This window comes from Triticum dicoccoides, chromosome 2B (genome assembly GCF_002162155.2).
Source record: "Triticum dicoccoides isolate Atlit2015 ecotype Zavitan chromosome 2B, WEW_v2.0, whole genome shotgun sequence".
NCBI classification, from domain to species: domain Eukaryota; kingdom Viridiplantae; phylum Streptophyta; class Magnoliopsida; order Poales; family Poaceae; genus Triticum; species Triticum dicoccoides.
The window spans coordinates 280,611,332-280,618,731 of record NC_041383.1 but is presented as its reverse complement, the minus strand read 5'-3'; positions in this window follow the sequence as shown (position 1 = coordinate 280,618,731).

Sequence of the window (7,400 nt, the reverse complement as noted above, 5' to 3'; positions counted from 1 at the left end):
CCGACGCCGCTCCTCCGGTCGCGCCCGAGGCCGCCGCCTCGCCGCCAGCCGAGCTCCTCCGCGCCTTCGGCCCCGTCCGGTCGCGCCTTGGCTAGATCCGGCCGGCGCCGCCCGGATCCATCCATCCCCGACGCGGATCTGGCCTCCCCGCGCCTGCCCTCGCCGGAGATGCCCCCTCCTCGCCGCCGTTCTACCATGGCCTCGCTCGGCCTCGTCGGAGACGACGAGCGCCCGCCTCCACCCTTCATGGGCCCGCCCGTGATTGGCCCAGCCCAGGCCTTCCGCCGGCCGGCCTCCTTCCCTCCTGGGCCGAGCCCACTCTGGTGAGAACCCGAGCCTAGTCCCGCTGCTCTATCTGCCGCCCTGTGCGTTGTGTAGTTATCCGACACTCAGTTTTTGTTCCAGCAAATTCCACTAAGTCCCGAATATATTTACATTTTCATGCCATGTTCAACCTGCCATATCTCTGTGCATGTAGCTCTGTTTCGTGCGTGTAATATGTCAAATTGTTCGTCTCAATGAGTACTTCATTTCATTCCATTCCATCATGTTCATTTGAGCTCATATTGATGCCTGAATCATCATTGCAAGAGTGCTTCATAATGTTGGCTGCTGTCTGTTAACAGAACTAGCTCTTTTGCCATTTTTGTCATGATTGATGTGTGCATCCTATGAGGTTGATGTCTACATGTGTTTTGATCTATGCCATGTCATCTTTACAGAGGTTCTTACCATGTATTTTTGTGATCAATGTGGTGACTAGCACAAGCATGCAAACTAGGCATCGTGATGTTGCTGATTTTAGTCCCTGTTCTGTTGTTATTTTGATGCCATGTAAACATGTTGCTACAAAGAGATCCATGCATATTTTGAGATATTTCAGTAAGGATGTTTTGAACATATGGTTATGCTCTATCCATTCCTTCCCTTGGTTGCAATTATGAAGTAGTCTAGCATGTCATTTTCGTGCTCTACTTTTGCTTCAAAATGTTTCCTGGCAGATTGTTTACATGTTATTCAATTTTGCCAAGGTTGTTGTAGTTGATCCTTGCATGCTATGAACTTGTTCTTGCCTTGGATTGTTTTATAAACATGTCTTCTTGATGATGCTATGCTTATCTTGTCATGCAATGACTTGTGGTGAGTGTATCAAGCTTGTTAAGTAAGGTACCTGTTGTTGCTGTTTCGCTAGGCTGATTCTGTTATTTCGTGATGCTATGTAAACCTGCTTCTACAAGTCATTCTATGCATAATCTGGAGATGTTCACTAAATATGTTTTGTTCTACATGTCATGCTCTATCCATTCATGCTCCTGGTTGCAATTATAGCTTGCTGTAGCTTGTTCATATCTTGCTTAAAAGATGCTTGATAATGTTGCTGTCAGCCTGTTAATATTAAGTTCAGTTGTTGCCATGTTTGTTGTTAGTGTTCCATGTACCCTATGAACTTGCTCTTGCCATGCTTAGCTTCATAAAAATGCCTTCTTACTGTTGGTTGCCTTGCCATGCCATGTATTGCTCTGTGGTGAGTGGTACAAGCTCATCAACATGCCTTCATAATTCTGTTCCTGCCATGTATGAATCTGTCTTATAACTTGCTATGTTTACGTGGGTGCCATCATATTTTCTGATCCTTTTTGGCTCATGGTCAGTAAGGGACTTTTGTTCTATGCATTTAGTAGTACCATACCATGCCTTTGTTTGCCATGATAAGTTCCTGTAACATGTTGTTTGATAGCTCTAAACATTGCAACCTGATGTTATTTTCTGCAAAGTCTGAACTGTTATTGTTTGCAATCTTGCCATGTGTGTTTGAGTATGTTCTAGTGATTTCTGGAGATAGCTCAGTGTTCATGTTTTGTTATGCTTTACCTGTACATCATGTCCATGCCTTTTGTTCTCATGTTGGGATGCTGTAGCATGTTGTTTTGGTGCTTGCAATATGCCTAGTTGCTGTTTTGGGCAGATTGTTGCTATACCTTGTTTCATGTGTGTGTGTTGAACCGTTGCTCCGTTTTGAGTGTGCTCTATATGAAACTTGCTTGTTTTTTCATGTAGTTTCATATTATCAGGTTGCATCCTTGTTTTGGAGTGTTTGCTTGATGTTTGTATGCATTTTGCATTAATGCCATGTTTAACTTGTTTTGCTCATATCTTCTAGGCCGTAGCTCCGAACTAAATGAACTTTATATGTAACTTGACTAGAATCTCGTGTAGATCATCTTGGTGCATCTTAACTTGCTGTTTAACAACTTGAACATAAGGTTTATTCAGATCTGGACCAACTTCGAAATTTGCATATGAGGACTTACCGGAATTGTTATATGTTGTTCCCGGCCTCATTTAAACTTGCCTTGATGTGTTGCTCTTGTTTGCATCATCTTGCCATGAGTAGCTTCGTGTAGCCTTGTCATGCATCATGCTTGTTGTGCTTCATGCCTTGTATATGTGTGGTTTGTTTACCGTGTTGTGTGTTTCTTCTCGATAGTTCCTGTTTCGTCGCGATCGTGGGGATTCGTTCGTCTACGCTTGGTTCGGCTTCATCTGTTCGTCTTCTTCATGGACTCATTCTTCTTCCTTGCGGGATTTCAGGCAAGATGACCGCTACCCAGGATCTCACTACTATCATTGCTATGCTAGTTGCTTCGTTCTATCGCTATGCTGCGTTACCTATCTTTTGCTCATCAAGCCATCCCAAATTGCCATGAACCTCTAACCTTTGACACCTTTCCTATGCAAACCGTTGCTTGGCTATGTTACCGCTTTGCTCAGCCCTCTTATAGCGTTGCTAGTTGCAGGTGAAGTTGAAGATTTCTCCATGGTGGACAGGATTTTGGTTGGGATATCACAATATCTCTTATATTATTAATGCATCTATATAATGGTAAAGGGTGGAAGACTCGGCCTTATGCCTGGTGTTTTGTTTCACTCTTGCCGCCCTAGTTTCCGTCATACCGGTGTTATGTTCCCGGATTTTGCGTTCCTTACGCGGTCGGGTGATTTATGGGACCCCCTTAACAGTTCGCTTTGAATAAAACTCCTCCAGCAAGGCCCAACCTTGGTTTTACCATTTGCCTCACCTGCCCCTTTTTCCCTTGGGGGTCGCGCATCCCGAGGGTCATCTTTATTTTAGCCCCCCCCCCGGGGGCCAGTGCTTGTCTAAGTGTTGGTCCGAACTAGAGCCCTTTGCAGCGCCTCCTCAGGGAAACTTGAGGTCTGGTTTTAGTTGTACGGATTGCTCATACGGTGTTGCCCTGAGAACGAGATATGTGCAGCTCCTATCGGGATTGTCGGCGCATCGGGCGGTCTTGCTGGTCTTGTTTTACCATTGTCGAAATGTCTTGTAAACCGGGATTCCGAGTCTGATTGGGTCTTCCTGGGAGAAGGTATATCCTTCGTTGATCGCGAGAGCTTATCATGGGCTAAGTTGGGACACCCCTGCAGGGTATAATCTTTCGAAAGCCTTGCTTGCGGTTATAGGCAGATGGGAATTTGTTAATGTCCGGTTGTAGATAACTTGACACCAGATACGAATTAAGACGCATCAACCGTGTGTGTAGCCATGATGGTCTCTTCTCGGCGGAGTCCGGGAAGTGAACACGGTTTCTGGGTTATGTTTGACGTAAGTAGGAATTCAGGATCACTTCTTGATCATTTCTAGTTTCACGATCGTTCCGCTTGCTCTCTTGTCGCTCTTATTTGCGTATGTTAGCCACCATATATGCTTAGTCGCTGATGCAGCCTCACCACTTTACCCCTTCCTTTCCCTTTAAGCTTTGCTACTCTTGATACTCATGGTAATGGGATTGCTGAGTCCTCGTGGCTCACAGATTACTACAACAACAGTTGCAGGTACAGGTTTATGCGATGATCATGACGCGAGAGCGATGTTTGCTTGTGTTGGAGTTCTTCTTCTGCTTCTTCTTCGATCAGGGATAGGTTCCAGGTCGGCAGCCTGGGCTAGCAGGGTGGATGTCGTTTGAGTTTTTGTTTGTGTTTCATCCGTAGTCGGATGATGCTCTGATGTATTGTGATGTTGTATTCGTGTGGCATTGTATGCCTCTTGTATGTATCCCCATCTATTATGTAATGTTGATGTAATGATATCCACCTTGCAAAAGCGTTTCAATATGCGGGTCTATCCTTGGTGGGACCTTCGAGTTCCTTTTGGATAGGGTCGCATATTGGGCGTGACAAGTTGGTATCAGAGCCTCGACCGACCCTAGGAGCCCCCTTGATTGATCGTGTAGTTTGGCCGTTGTTGAGTCTAGAAGAAAACTGGTTTCAGAGTCTAGTTATATCGGAGAGTAGGAATTCTTTTTACTCCTTTGCCCTTCATCGCTCTGGTGAGGAATCTCGATGTAGGTGTTTTGAACTACTCCTCTTCCTCTTCAAATTTTTCTTTAGGATCACGTAGTTGGTTTTCTGATTGTTGGTTCTCAACTCTTTTGATCCGGTGCATTTCTCGTCAAGTCGACTCGAGCCTCTTCATCTTTGAGTTCAATCCTCAGTTGTTTTCTTTCCCACCCGCCCACCCTTCTTCTCGGAACCGGAGTCTGTAATCGAGTATCCATCCTATTCGTGCGAAGTTTTTGCTCTCTTTCCTCAATGATTTCAACCGGTGTTTTCTCTTCAAGATATTCGTCGGTTTCCCCTGCCTTTGTTTTCCCGCCCTCCCACCCTTTTTCTTCTCGGAGTTTGACTCTTTTTTGACCATCAATTTCATTCGTGTGGAGCATCTTCAGCCTTCCCTCAATCTTTTCAACCGGTGAATTCTCGTCTCAGTGGAGATTCTTCATCTCTTTTCTTTTCCGGTGGATTTAATTCAATTTTTCGGTTGATTATATTCTTTCCCTTAGCTCAAGTGCCTTCCCAACTCGTTCACCTCTCGCCAGTTTATCCTTCCGGAGTGCTCAGGACATCTCAGGAGATTTGTCTGTGTTCCAATTAATTCGAGGTTGTCACCTCATTCAAATATTTCAATTATTCCGGTGCATCATCTATCTTTTCAACATCCCTTTCCAACGGTGTTATCTCTTCAGTGGGCCCTAACCCACAGGTCTTTTTCTAGGATCTTACCTAACTCTTCTAATTCCCCGGGAGTTATTCTCAATTCTTTCCAAGTGTGACGTAAGTATGATTTTCATAAGTCAGATCTTTTCCAAGATCAATTCAAATCATTTTCATTGTTGCCTCAACGTCTTCATTTTTCATTCTCCCGGAGTATCTCAGTATTTTGGTGCTGTTTCTTGTCGTCATTTCAAGATCGAAGAAGAGTTTTCCTCTAAATCTTGCCCGTTCTCTCGAAGTTTCGTGGTTCTAGTTTAATGTTATCCTCTCGGTTTATTCCATTTGTCAGATATTCTTTTCTTATCCATCCGGAGTATGTCAGAAGTTGTATTCCCGTTTCTTTTCACCAGAGGCCATCATTCAAGAAGGATTCTTCATCCTCACATTTCAGCTATCGTTCTCTATTTATCTCAGTGCTTCGTTCAAGTGTTCTTTAATCAGCTCATGATCTCTTTGTTCTTTTACATCAAAATCCCCTCCAGCTTATTTGTTCTTCTAATTCTTCCCGGTGATTCATTCTCTTTCATCAATCATTTTCTAATTCTTACGGTGGTTCATTCAGATTCTTTTTCCTTTGTCATCATATTAATCCTTTCGTTCTTTTCAATCCTACCGGTGGTTCATGAAGACCTTCTCAAGTCTGCGATATGTCACTTCTCAATCCTTTTTTCAAGAAGAATAAGTAGTATGCAAAATCCATTGCTCGTCATCAATTTAATTTGATGAAGGATAAGCATACAATAAATCTTATTCTTATTTCATCCAAGTGTTTAATCCCTTCCTTCGGAGTTTGTTCTTGAGGAATAAATTCTAGTTCCAAGTGTTTTCTTTTCCGGAGTTCTAATTTTCCTCGGTCATCTCGTCGGAACCTCCATCTAAATCATCGGAAGGCTCGTCTTATTCTTTCATCCTTCATTCTATCTCATCGTCCTTTTGTTACCGGAGTTCTTCATGGTGGTTCTTCATGATTTAATTCATTCTTCAAGAGTTCATCAAGATTTTGTTGGTGGAGTTCAAGTATCTTTTTTTCTCGCGTCTCGAAGTGCAATTAATTCTCCGTATTCTTTTGAAGTGGAGTTTTGCATTTCTTCGTTCTCCTCAGCTATTTAATCTTTCCCGCTTGTGGTCGGCGATCAGCTCATAATTTTGAGATGTTACCCATAAGTCCACATCAACCTTATTCTTTCGTTGTTGATTTTCTCAACAACTCCATTCAATCCTTCCTTCTAAGTTCTTTTCATTCAATTCTTTCAATTCTTCCGGAGGCATTGCGTTGTTTATGTCGTCAAGTATCATTCCACCCTCTCAAGCTCGTGTTCTATTCCTCCATGTTTCAGCCGGAGTGCTGCCTAAATCCTATCAGTCTTCTTTGTTTCTTATCTCGTTCTAACCAGAGTGCTTTCAGAGTCTATCGTGTTTCCATGAGCATTTGATTCTCGTCATTCTCGTCGTTCCCCTCTTTTTCTCGAGTGCTCTCGATTCTTTGCTTCTTCTCTTCAGTTCTTGTTTCACCTCATCCATTTTCCCTTCCGTCTCGGTCCTAAGATCTCGGGACGAGATCTCTTGTTAGTGGAGGAGTGTTGTAACGCCCCGGATTCGATACGTCAGGTGTCTGCCAGTCATTCGCCGTCGTTGCCATGTCATTGCTTGCGTGTTGCATTTTGTCATGTCATCATCTGCATTTCATCTGCATGTTTTTCAAAACTTGCATCCGTTCGGGTTCCGCCGGTTCTCTCCGTTGTCCGTTCGGAGTCCGGACCTCTCGCGCGCGCCCGTCGCCCCTCTCAGACCTTGATTTCGTGTGCGGGTGTTAAACGTTCTTGGAATGGACCGAGTCTTTCCAAGCGGCCTTGGTATACCACCGGTAGACCGCCTGTCAAGTTTCGTGCCATTTGGAGGTCGTTTGGTACTCCAACGGTTAACCGCGTAACCGTAAAGCCCCTCTCTCTTTGCAGCCCAACATCCCTTCCAAGTGGCCCAAAACCCATCTAACTCCCCTCCATGCTCTCGGTCGTTCGATCACGATCGTGTGGGCGAAAACCGCTCCTCATTTGGACACTCCTAACTCCCAGAATCTATAAATAGGTCCTCCCCCCGAATTTTCGCGCAGTCCAAACCCTAGCCAAACTCCCCCCCGCCGTCGGACATGTCCGCCTCCGCGCCGGACGTGTCCACCGCCGCCGCCACGTCGCTCCGACGAATCGGAGGACGCCACGTCATTGCCGCCGCCTCCCTCCTCCAACCATCGCGCGCCACGTCGCCCCGCAGCTCCCCGCGCCGCCGCGGGCCCGCGAGCCCAGATCCGGCCCGCGGGGCCCAAACCGCCGCCG